Source organism: Taudactylus pleione, unplaced genomic scaffold, assembly GCF_031769625.1.
Source record: "Taudactylus pleione unplaced genomic scaffold, aTauple2 ptg000556l, whole genome shotgun sequence".
Lineage (NCBI taxonomy): Eukaryota > Metazoa > Chordata > Amphibia > Anura > Myobatrachidae > Taudactylus > Taudactylus pleione.
The window spans coordinates 17,240,247-17,253,290 of record NW_028284958.1 but is presented as its reverse complement, the minus strand read 5'-3'; the positions used below and the strand labels follow the sequence as shown (position 1 = coordinate 17,253,290).

The window sequence follows — 13,044 nt, the reverse complement described above, 5'->3', positions numbered from 1 at the left end:
AATTCCCACCCTGACAGCCGAACTGGAATCTCTATCAAGTCAGTGCAAGGTTGTGTTAGAGCTGCTGTCAATTAGCAAACAGCCAAATAGTCGACAATATACACCTATCGGTTCCCGAAGCACCAGTGACATCACTAAAGCACGGGTTAACCTTGAGCCTCATGCCTCACTGACATCACTGGTTCCTAGTTTTTTGATGTTTATACCAATGGCAAAGAAGAACATTTTGTGTGTGTCCAACACTATACAGAAGCAGCAGTTGTGGTACATGTGCTAGAAGAGGGGATATCCTGGGATATGCTGCACACGCAGAAATCCCATCACCTGGTGGTCTCCACAAGGGATACTGTAATACAGTATTACCAACAACGATTAGTTGTGAAGAAAACTGCAGCACTGCGTCTCTTGCTCTAAATGTGTTTTGTGCAACTTTCCTATAAACCCCCAGAATAAATTTATATTAATAATGCTCCACGACCCAGTCATTAAAATGCTATAATGGGAAGCAAAACAGTTCACTTAGATCAATATATTAAATACATAAGTGGTGTTTATTCTAGCACTCTGCACCTGTCACAACCCGTGCAGTTCCTCTTTCCTGCCTGGGGTGTCACTATCTGCTCTGGTGCTTCTAGCACACTCAGTTGATGCATCAAACTGCTGAGATACAGACCACAGTGTGCTAGAAGCATCAGAGCATATTGCGACACCCCAGACAGAAAAAGGGAACTGCACAAGTTTTGACAGATGCAGGGTGCTAGAATGAACACTACATAAGGTCTGATTCAGAGCTAAACGTAATAAAGATGTTCAAAGTTCAGGATTTTTTTTTTTGTTTGCTCTTGTGCATAATCCCTTACAACTCCAATGGTGCACGCGTTACACAGAGTGTACAAACAAAGGCGATTTTGGGATTGAGACGCATGGTAGCAGAAAGTGCTGGGCGTTCTGGAACAGTGACTGGGTGGTGGCTAAACAGAAGCACGGAGATGGTGTGTCTGATGGCCATGTTATGGGAGGGTCATGGTCGTGTCGCTGAACTGGTTGTGTACACAGACGCTCAATCGTTCACATTGGAGGCCATACCCAGACGGAAATTCTGCATCTGTCAAAGGGATGGTGCAAGCTTCGATGGTGGCGTTTAAAGACGCACCATGCGTCTACAGATGCTCAAAGTGGGCATCTCAGTCCTTGCACATTCATATGCACGACTGTACAGCAGGGAAGGGATTTGTAGAGGTATCTGCATAAAGTCGCAGACATGGCTACACCCTCCGCTGAATCAGGCTCACAGATGTGACAAATTAAGTGTCCAGGTGACATTGTTCATCATTACTCGTTTTTCTCTAAACTCTGATTTTATGAACCCTTCCACCAGCTGCTAGATGCTCTGCTCCCGACATGTATATTCTATCCAATAGAAGCAATATGCAGCGGTGACTGGTGATTTACATGGAACGTTTGGGAGAGGAGTAATGCTGGACAGTCATTTTATAACAAGAAGTACGCTGATGGCCACTTACAGACTGCTTTTATATTTAAAGGTCCAGCTGAGAAGATCTATAGTCTCAGGCATTATATACACAATGATGGCACTGATGACCATCACCCTGTACAATTAGAGAGCTCTAAAATACTAAACAGTGAAGTGCGTAGACACTCCGCTGTAGGAGGCAATACTTGACAAGTAGCACTATTAATTCTATACAGACATTACCGTACTATAGGCCTGATTCAGAGATGTACGCTATGCCAATGTTTTCACAATAATCGGCAATCTGCGCATGTGTTAAGGGACAGTACTGTAGTCGCTCACATTAACTTTTTACTCACAGTGTGATTAACAGTCAGGTAGCGTTTGCGAGAGGTAACGGGGAGCTGCGGCAAAGAAAGCAGACATGTCGCAATCGTATTTTGGGCGTCACATCCTGTGTCTGATCCTGTATGCAAGAGGCTCCAGCGTCTTAGAACACGCGTCCATAGGTGTACTCAGAAATACCGATAATTGAAGGATCTGCGACCGATGCTGCATCTCTGTACGCAGATGCTTGTATTTGCAAAGCCGCAGTTGGCTGTCTCAATAAATTCCTCGGCGTCTGCAGCATTTACATATTTTCGCACATCCACTGTGCGTACGCAGACGCAGCAGCATTAGCGCACAGCTCTGAATCAGGCCCTATAAACGTCTGCATACAAAGTATAGAATGATGGTGCTTGTTATATACATGCCATTTTGTAAATACAGGTCTTACAGCTGTCTCAATTTGCCTTGTTAGATATTCCCCACAGTAAATGCCTCATCTAACCATTACCAAAAATGCTCACAAGTATTAGACAGACTGATCTAATGGGAATACCTGCTTCTTCTGTTTCATTGTATGCTCTCATACAATGTATGTAATGTGTCCGCCTTACTTTGTCTACCCATAATAAAAAAAAAACATAGGTTACACAAGGAAATGTTTCTGCCAATTGGTGCAGAGAATTATGTTGCTCGTAGCAACCACATTTTTTGTTTTTCAGTGAATTTTATAAAATGAGAACAAGACATCTGATTCGTTGTTATGGCAACACAAACTTTTTCCTTGGCCCATATTTTCTCAACTGTACCCAAAGTATATATAAGCCTAAGTGGGTTACAGAAGCCAGTCCATTTGTCACTGTACAATATAAAAATAATAGCGAAAACAATGAGTAAGAAATAAACAGAATGTACAGGTTATAAAGCCATATCTGCATCATTTCACACGATTCCTTCATCCTGTCAAATTCCAAAGCCTCACTGAGAAATCGTCGAGGTTTCTACGCACAGCCATGCCAGTTTTCACACATACACTAACAAGCCAATTAACAGCTCCACGGTTCTGTTGCTGACAAAATCCCACTGAAACGGATAAGTCTTCTGAGCACGAAATTACTTTAACGGGCACATGATATGGGGTAAAATGTAACACATAGAGTAGACACTGAAACACCAGGACGCAGCAACACAGAAATAAATATAATGCAACCTGCAAGAATGTACAGGTCGGTCATTAAGACACAAAGAAATTGGGAGGAGGGACTGAAAATAATGCAAGAGGGGAAGTCACCAATTCTAAATCAGTTTAAATACTGGAATCCTGATAAGTCGAGAAGCCATTCAGGTGCTTTCAGCTCGTACAGAGCGCCAGGAAACATACATATGTGTCCTCTTGCATCTTTGCTGCGTACATGGCAAATCGTAGCACACATAGGGCGATAGGCATGCGCCTGCGAGCGGATACGCGCACTGCTTTCACACCCGCGAGTCCATAGAATTGCATGGTGCGATCGCAGAGCTCGCCATACCGTACCGTATGCTGCGGGTAATTGCATGGCGCGATGCGAGCGCACGTTTGTAGTGCGATCGGCAAAGATGCAAGCGGACACTGGCACTTACAAACTACAGGTAAAGGCATCTACATGTCCTCCTCTGCACCTTGTGCTTGCATTCAACATGGCAGCTGCTATGAACAATAATAATAATAATAATAATAATATTATTTATATAGAGCTTTTCTCCTAAAGGACTCAAAGTGCTTTACATTTGCCTTTACAGCACAAATACAAAATAAGCTTAAACAAGGGACATTAGTGAAATGCTTGGGTGAATAGGTGAGTCTTGAGTCTATTTTTGAAGGATTCTAGAGTGGAGGCCTCTCGAACTGTGCGGGGAAGTGAGTTCCATAAGGTTGGAGCCCCAAAACTGAAAGCTCGACCCCCAGACGAATTCCGGGAGATTCTAGGTAGTGTTAATAGTCCTTCGTCAACGGATCGCAGTAATCGAGTGGGACAGTAGGGAATCAGAAGCTGCTTCAGGTACCCTGGACCATGGTCATGTAGGGCTTTGTAAGTTAGTAATCCAATCTTGAAAACAATTCGCCATCTGACAGGCAGCCAGTGAAGGGAGTAGAGAATGGGTGTTATGTGGCTGGAACGGGGCTGGTTTATTAATAGCCTGGCAGCTGCGTTTTGTACCATCTGCAAGCGGTGCAATTCTTTTGCTGGGAGTCCAAGGTAGAGGGCAATTATTTACAATATTAACAATAATATGAGATATGGTAAGAACTTACCCTTGTTATCTCTATTTCTACGAAGTCCATAGGGTTCCACAGGATACCTTGGGGTATAGGCGATGGCGGCAGACATCCAGGCACCACAGAGTTAAATTTTCAGCCTCCCAGGATGCACTGGGGTCCCTCTCCTATACCCCGCCCCCGAGCCTCAGGCCACTCAGTTTCGTAACAAGCCATAGGCCGGAGCAGGAGCAAAAAAGAGAGAGAAGACAGTCTGGAACACACAAGAAACACATTCTCACAATAAGGAGACGGAGAAACCGGTGACCAGATCAAAGCCCATCTGCAGTACAGGTGCGACAGGGCGGGAGTCCTGTGGAACCCTATGGACTTCGTAGAAATAGAGATAACAAGGGTAAGTTCTTACCATATCTCATATTTTCTACTTCAGGGTCCATAGGGTATCCACAGGATACCTTGGGGATGTCCCAAAGCAGTATCCTTTAAGGGTGGGGACGCTCCTGTGCTGTAAGGAGAATCCGCCGCCGAAAGGAAGCATCCTGAGAGGCGAAGGTATCAAAAGCATAATACCTTACCAAAAATATGGACAGATGACCACGTGGCTGCCAATCACCGCTGAAGCGCCAAGTCGAGCTGCCCACGAAGGACCCATAGACCTAGTGGAAGAGCTTTAATAGAGGATGGAACAGGAAGACCTGTGAATCCATCCTGCCAAAGTTAGTGTAGTGGCAGGCCAACCCTTTTTATGGAAACCAGAAAGGACAAAACCGAGAGTCTGATTTCCTAAATGGACTGGTACGGTCAACTTAAATTCTTAGCGTCCGTACCACAGCCAAAGAGGCCTCACCAGCAGACAAGACTGGGGAAGTAAAGGCAAGCACTGCCCTGTTCCTAGGAAAGATGAGAAAAAGGGAGGTCTACATGACAGAGCCTCCCATTCTGAGATCCTACTGGCCAAATTAAGAGCCAGAAGGAATACAGTCCTAGCCGTAAGCCATTTGAAATCCAGTGAGCCCAGTGGATCAAATGGCGGTCCTCAGAGAGCCCTAAGGACCACAGCCAAATCCCAAGGAGCCACAGGTGGAACAAAGGGATGCTGAATATAACCTACACCCTGCTCAAAGGTGCGGACATCAGGAAGAGTAGCAATCCTACACTGAAACCATACTAACAGGGCAGAAACCTGCACCTTGAGGTAAGCAAGGCGAAGACCGTTATCTAAGCCCACCTGTAGGAAAGCCAACCTCTGGATATCCGGAATACCCGAGGAGCCTAGCCTCTAGGGCGACACCTGAAAGAAAGTATACCATACCTAATGGTAAATTCTTGCAGATAAAAACTTCCGAGCTCTTAGCATGGACAGAGCCCCTGTTAACTATAGAGCTGGAAAAACTCCTAGACCTTAAGAGGGCAGTCTCCACCACAGACAACCCAGGTCTGGGTATCAGCCAGGATCCTGAGACAACAGGTCCGGGCGTAGAGGCAACAGCTTCAGAGTGTTAACTGAGAGGCTCCGAAGATCTGAGTAATAGTGCCATCTGGCCTACGCTGGAGCTATCAGCAGGAGCGTGCCTCCTTCTTGCTATTACTGGAGGAAGAAGGGATAACGGAGGGACGAGGTACACAACTTGGAAGGTCCACTGGACCTGCCTACGTCTATCAGAAGAGTCTCATCTCTGAAAGGCTCCACTTGTTCACCAGAAGATTGAACACCTCCTGATAAAGAGGACATTTCCCTGAATGCACGTCTTGACGGCTGAGAAAGCCTGCTTTCCATCTGAGGATTCCTGAATGAACACTGCCGATGACGGCAGGGATATAGCCTTCCACCCAAGCCAGAATTCGGGACACCACTGTTAGTGTCGCCTGACTTCGGGAACCTCCTAGGTGGTTTACATAAGCCATCATGATGGCGTTGTCAGACTGTACCTGCACGGTATTTCCGTGGAGGACCTGTCCTGCATGCTGGAGAATCCTGAATACTGCTCAGAGTTCTCAAATGTTTATGGGAAGCGCAAACACTACTGGTGTCCACCTGCCCTGGAACAAGTGTGGACCCGTCATGCTTCCCAGCCACGGATACTGGCGTCCGTCGTCAGAAGGACCCTGTCCGCAATCCCAAAGGGGCTGCCCCTTGTTTAGGTGAGCTTTCTGCAGCCACCAGGCCAGAGAGAGACAAACATCCGGGGAAAGCCTATTGACTTTATCCTATGGGGCAACCCATCCCATCCGGAGAGGATCAAGTTCTTTAGAGTGAAGCTGGGTACTCTCCACCATGTCGAACAGCGACATCCTGGAACCCAGGAACCACATTGCCAAGTGAATAGACACTCGGCGACTCTGCAGGCAACTGCGTACCTTTGCCTGTAATGCAGAGATCTTTTCCTCAATCACAAAGATCCTCAGACGTTGGGATATGGAGCATCCTCTGTGAAGAATCAGAGAGGACCATTTCCAGTTTATCAGTCAGCCCTAACGTAGCAACACAGATATTGTCCGTTGCATATGGCACTGAAGTATCTCTGGAGACCGTGTAACAACAGGAGGTCACTCGGATAGGGTAACAAGCGGACCCCCTGCATCCGCAGGTGGGCTGCCATAACTACCATGACCCTGGTAAACCGTGAGGCGCGGAGGCCAGACCAAGGGGCAATGCCAGAAACTGGAAATGCTTATCGACCACTGCAAACCTGAGGAAAACACTGGTGTGCTAAGAAAAGAGGGATATTCAGGTAGTCACCCTGAATATATCCAACGACACCACAAAATTCCCAGGCTCCATTGAATGATGGAATGCAGGGTCCCCCTCCCGAACCGAGGAACCCTTAAGAATTTGTTGAAGGATTCGAGGTTGAGAATGTCCTGGTAAGACCCATTGGGTGTCTGTACCAGAAAGAGGATGGAGTAATACCTCGTTCCCCTTTGGGGCAACGGAATAGGTACTATAACTCCTGCCTGGAGCATAGAGTGTAACACCCTCAAAAATTACAGGGCCTAGTCCTGAATTGACAGAAGACCTGTAACGAAAAACCTTCTGGGAGGCTTTTACCGGGAGAAAAGGACATACCTTCAAGAAAATACTTCTTTTACCCCAGTGTCCGTGGTGGTCAGACACCAGCACTGGGCGAACTGGAGAAGCCGGCCTCCAACTCTGGGGGCTCCCGAGAGGAGGCCCGTCCCGTGAGGCTGAAGGCTTATAGTCCAACTTGGGAGTAGGACGTCTTGTACTCCAAGCCTGTTCTTATGGCTGAGCAGATTTCCTGGCTACTGACTGTCTTGGAAAGCTGTATTTTAGACTTACCCTGGCCTCACAGGGCCGAAACGACAAAGTCCCAGACCCTGATGGGACTGTAGCCGATGGCAGACACGCAGACGTAGCTGCTGCCTGCAGGGCCACAATTGCGTCCAGACGAGGGCCAAACAGGACTTGTCCCGTAAAAGGCAAAGCAATCCAAATGGAATCTGCGTCCGCTTTCCAACAGCGCAACCACAGGGAGCGGCAAGCCGCTACTGCTGCCGAGGAGATTCTGGAAAGGAGTAGGCTATATGTAAGACCATCTCATTATGAACGTGGCAAAGTCTCTGAGAATTTGCCACTATCCACCTGCTCTGCTGGAGAGTCAGTGTGCAGAGATCCAGTTACCTACTCAGTGTTCCATGGCTCTGGCCCCCCAGCACACGGCCATAGCCGGCCTGGAAGCCCCTCCAGCAAGGGAATATTGGATTTTAGATATATTTGCACCTTGCAATCTGGAACCTCCTTCAAAGAGGACCTGGAGGGCATGGGCAACGTAGCACTCCTCACTAGGCGTGTAACATGAGAATCTACCCGTAAAGGTAACTCCCATTCGGAAATGTAATTATCCGCAAAAGGGGTATGCAAAAGGTCAACCGTTTTTGAGGCTGGAACCGCTTACCCGGATTTTCCACGCCTCCTCTAACTGATCCACCTGACCAGATAGAGGAATTACAGTGGCAACACCCTTACCCTTAAAGAAGGCATATTTGGATTTAGCCACGGGGGATATGTAATAACCAAAGCCGCACGGACTGCCCGTAGAAGGCCAGGTATATAGACTTTAGACCCAGACTACGCCTCCTTTGCACTAAGGGGCTCGTGTCTGGAAAAGTCAATAATGTCACCGTCATCAGACGTCATGTCTTTACCCGTCTGAGACCCGAAAGGCCGTTTAGAAGGCCGAAATGGTGACTCCCCCTGTAAAACGTCCATCAGGTGCTATACCATTTGGACAATAAATTCACCCACACAGGCTCCTGCGAGACCTGGGGGGGGCGAAAAACAGGATACACTGGGGTACCATCAACTGTCCAGGGACCCCTGCATGTGATGAGACCACCACAGGCTGCGATAACCCCTTGGGGAAACGCAGGGGGCGTTGCCCACAAAGGCTGTAAGAATCTTAGCCAGCCGAGGGCGGTCCCCTTTTTTGTGCAGGCACAGTGACAGAAATGGGGCGTGATATATAATACAACATGCCCTCCATAAACCCTCAGCGTCTGCATATCCCTCCGCTAACTGCACATGATATCAGTACATTATAGCTGGAAGAGGATATCCTCGTTCACTTTCCGACATGAGGAGTGTGAACGGAGCGTATGTGACCTCCCACACAGAAAAACCACGTTTACTGTGAGGTAATAAACACCCTGCGACACCGCACCGCAAGGGCTGTAGCAGAAGAACAGGGATAGGAAAAGGCTGACAGTCAGAAATGAAAGTACAGGCAAACAGCGCTAGCATTTAAGTCACATACAATGCACAGATAACATCCAGCATTACAGGCACTGCAATCAACTACACAGACCAGAGCCTGGTAGGAAACAGTGCTGCATACACTGACCTTAATTGAAGGAGAGGTATGCGGGGGACCCGGACCGCAATGGCATCTGTATCAGCTTCCAGCAGTGTTTGCCATCCCCAGCACATGTAGTGAGAAAATGGCCACCGAGGAGCAGAGAGAAGGCAGGGCCCGGGGGAGGAGCGCTGACACAGCCCGCTCTGGAATGGCACTGTGCAGCGGGGGAGACGCCGGCTGTGAGACAGGGAAGGCGTTCTCCCCTGGCGTGCTATCAACCCCTGGGACGCCGCGCTGTACCGCACATGCTACGGCCCGCTGTCCCTGGTGGTCTAGTGGAAGGCGCAGGATCAGTACCTGGCCCCATGCGCAGCCGGTCCCCAGGGAGCCCCCTGCCTGGGGACCAAACAGGACTGTGTTACCGGCGGGTGCCCACCGCGGGACCCCGCCGCTTACCTTGTTCCCCGTGCATCCGGCCACAGTCCAGGTAGCCGGGGATCACCGCTAGCTGTGACCCCAGCTACCTACCAGCATCCCCGGATCGGTACCGGCGTTCTGGTACCGGCGGGGTGTAGGAGTGACAGCATGGACGTCAATACTGACTGTCCTATGCTGGAGCACTCTAGTTGTGCAGCCACAGCTGCGAAGAAATATTCAGGGGCCTTAAAAAGACCCCCCTCTGTACGGTGCGACTGGTCCGGCCAGGCACCTACGAAAACTGAGTGGCCTGAGGCTCGGGAGAGGGGTATAGGAGAGGGACCCCAGTGCATCCTGGGAGGCTGAAAATTTAACTCTGTGGTGCCTGGATGTCTGCCGCCATTGCCTATACCCCAAGGTATCCTGTGGATACCCTATGGACCCTGAAGTAGAAAAGAACTTTCAAGAGATTTATAAGCTCAGTAGCATATACCCAGGACATCTTCAGAGAAATAAAATGGTCACAGAATAAAGGGGGTTTATATTCACTTTAATGCACCCTATGCAACACAGTTTCCAGCAGCAAGGACTGGAGGGGAGCAGCCACATCCGAAAAGTACTTGTTCAGTGGGAGCTTGTATCTTTACACTTACCACTTTCTCATCTCCTGTCTATAAGCACTGGAGGTAATGACCACCGCGCTCTAAGCAGCAGGGGTTGTCTTACATATTGCCAAATTCCAGTACATGGTATTCTGGCCCTCATTCAGAGCCGTACGCTCTGAGCAGAGCGCACGCTCTGAATGAGGGCCGGGCTCCATTTTCATGGAGCGTCCTCCTGGACGCTCGTATAGCTGTGGGTCACCACCCACAGGCTATACGAGCGTGCATTTTGATGGCCGCGATGGTCGTGACCATCGCGACCATCGAAATTGCGAGCCGGAGCCTGCGGTTGAGGTTTTCAACCGCAAACTCCGGAGTGATTTTGGCTCTATCAGAGCCAAAATCACTCCCACTGACATCACTAGTGATGTCAGTGGGCCGGCTTCTGACGGGAGGCGTTCCCGTGGGAACGCCCCCGTCAGGGAGGCACGCCCCCGGCACGCCCACCAAAGGGGGCGTGCTGTCAATCAACATTGACAGCACGCCCCCTTTGATCGGACACAACGAGCGAAGGAAAGTCCTTCGCTCGTCGTGTCTGGCGCATGCGCACGACGGAGCTCCCTCCGTCGTGCGCATGCTCAGTGCAGACCATCGACCCACTTGCGAGCGGACAGCCGCTCGCGAGTGGGTCTGAATCAGGCCCTCTATCTCAAAAACATATTTGAAGGAGACATGAAAAAACTCAACACACTGGCTTCTACACATTTCAACTTGTATCAGAAGTCAATGTGGTGATATTTTTTATTATTGGAAATGTTGGAAAGTAAAGACGGACTTGATCACTTGCACAGCATACGTCTATGGCTGCAGAAGCAATAGTGACATGCACTTTCTAGGCTGCATATATTTGCAGTCTGCTTTTTAACAGATATTAAACACACAAGCAAAGCAGGCATATATAAACAACACTGTGTGTACATACGAGTTTAACATGAGTTTTAAAAAAGGAGAGAGACAAAGCGAAGTAGTTATCTTGTTCAAAACAAAACGCATATAATAACTACTTCTTGTCTGCATCATTGTTGTATTACAATCTGCTCTAATCTGTTGTGATGAATGTGTCAGATGCACCAAAATGGAACGAAAATGAAGAAATAAATAAATGCAGCTAATGTCTCAATTAGCATAAGAATTTTCAAAATGGTTTTACATGTGCATAAGTGTTTACCGGGTGTGTATGTAGCCTATAAGCGTGCAAAGGCACATCCATGACATTGGTCTCTCATTTCTGTCTCTGCACCCACTCCACTTTCGGCCCTCCAATACCCACCACATGCACAAAAACATTACTTTCCACATGTTGCTGCCTTTTTTCATTCACCTAAACACCTCACGTGGGGAACACAAACTTCTCGTAACTTGCACTTCAATCACACATAGAACCGCAGCTTAGGAAAGTTCATTTCACTGAAAGGTCTTCCCCCCCAGATGACTAAAATGATGACAATCGTTTTTCCTAACAGTTACCACAGGTGAGTGTTACGTACAGATTTTCAATTAAAACACAGGCAACATCCTCCGTATTTTTAAAATGCAAACGAAGAGGGAGATTCAATTAACCGTGAGGTTCCATAGGCAGCAGCCTTGTCTGTTATGTTTACGCATGTGATGTGGGTCATTATATTTGCTCAGCTTTGTTTGCTAAAAAATGGGCAATGTAGTTATTATCACAACTGCTGTTTTCTGCATGTAACATACAAGGATATTATGGAACCACATGGCTAAGGGACATGAATTTCTCCTCTTCATTTTATTCGGTGGTATATAGGGCCATATTCATTTTGAGGCGAAAAGTCAGTTGCCGGACTTTTCGCCATCATCGGAGCTTTTCTGGGTGAAAAAGTATCGGGTGCATGCCCGCATATCCCCGTATACTATTTCAAGTAGGCGAAAATGGGACCCGGCAAAAAGGTAATTAGCTAAAAGTCCTGACATTTTTGGGGAAATCACCCTGTCACCCCCCAAAAGATGCACCGACATGGGGAATCACTATGGATCCCCCGAATAGCCCTGCTAAAGATATTTGGGGTCTTTAAACGGTCTCAATAGGTGCTTTTATGCGTCTTTGACAAAGTGGTGAAGAATAGCATTTAGCAACATTTTTGTTAAAAAAATAACTAGTCCCATCAAATTTGGGGTACATGGACATGGGCACAAGCATATTTTTAAGTCCCTAAAGTGAACTTTTAAAAAATCATTAAAAATCCACCTGCCGCAACGAACTGTAATAAAAAAAAAAACACCTGGGGCATACTTGGGGACCCCACCACAGTCTATTTCACTAGTTTAAAAGTTTGTCCCCCATATTTTTCTTTTTCGCCCCAAAAACTAATGTATATTTTTTTGGGGTGTCCTGTGGAACTTTTTTTTTTTTTTTTTTATTTAATTGTTTTTGACACAGAATACCTTTGGGGGACAGTCCAAGGGGTGCAGGGCTCTTTTTTGTAGTTTGTACCCCAAAACCCCAATTTTGCACTTGAAATTGAATATGGGGAAAATTGAAAACGGCAAAAATGACGTCATCTGCAAAAAATATTCGCCGAAAACGGCTTTTTACGCCAAATTTAATATGGCCCATAGTGTAGAGTGCACTACATACCACAATGATGGCATAATGACCACAATCATATAGAACTACCAAAAATGGCAAATTTGTACTTCTAGGTTTCTTTTTATCTTTTTATAATTGAACCATGAATGTAAAAAAAATAAAAAAAAAATTAATAATGTACAATTAAAACACAAAGGGGAGATTTATTAAACCTTCTAAATATAGCAACCAGATTCTACTTTATCTAGTACTTTTTATTTAAATAATAGCTAGTAGCGGATTAGTTGCTGTTGGCAACATCTCCAGTTCTACTCTTTAGTAGATCTGATAAAGTACTGTAAATCTCACCTAATGTTTGTTATCTACATAAATGATGTACAGAACAGTAATTTTCAGTAGGGATAATCTCCCAGTCCAACTCCCCTGGGTTGTAAATAAAAAAGGTATGTTCCCCTGCTTCAGTAGGAGATAATTATTTACCTAAACCCTAATTGAAAAATAGAATTAGAATATTTTTACATATATGGAAACACAATGTC

At 46.8% G+C, this 13,044-nt stretch overlaps 1 protein-coding gene across 9 annotated transcripts in view; it reads right to left on the bottom strand.

Annotated features, from left to right (window-relative positions):
* Positions 1-13,044, bottom strand: part of MEF2A (myocyte enhancer factor 2A) — a 152,550-nt gene that overhangs the window by 76,526 nt on the left and 62,980 nt on the right. The gene's annotated exons all lie outside the window — the stretch shown is intronic.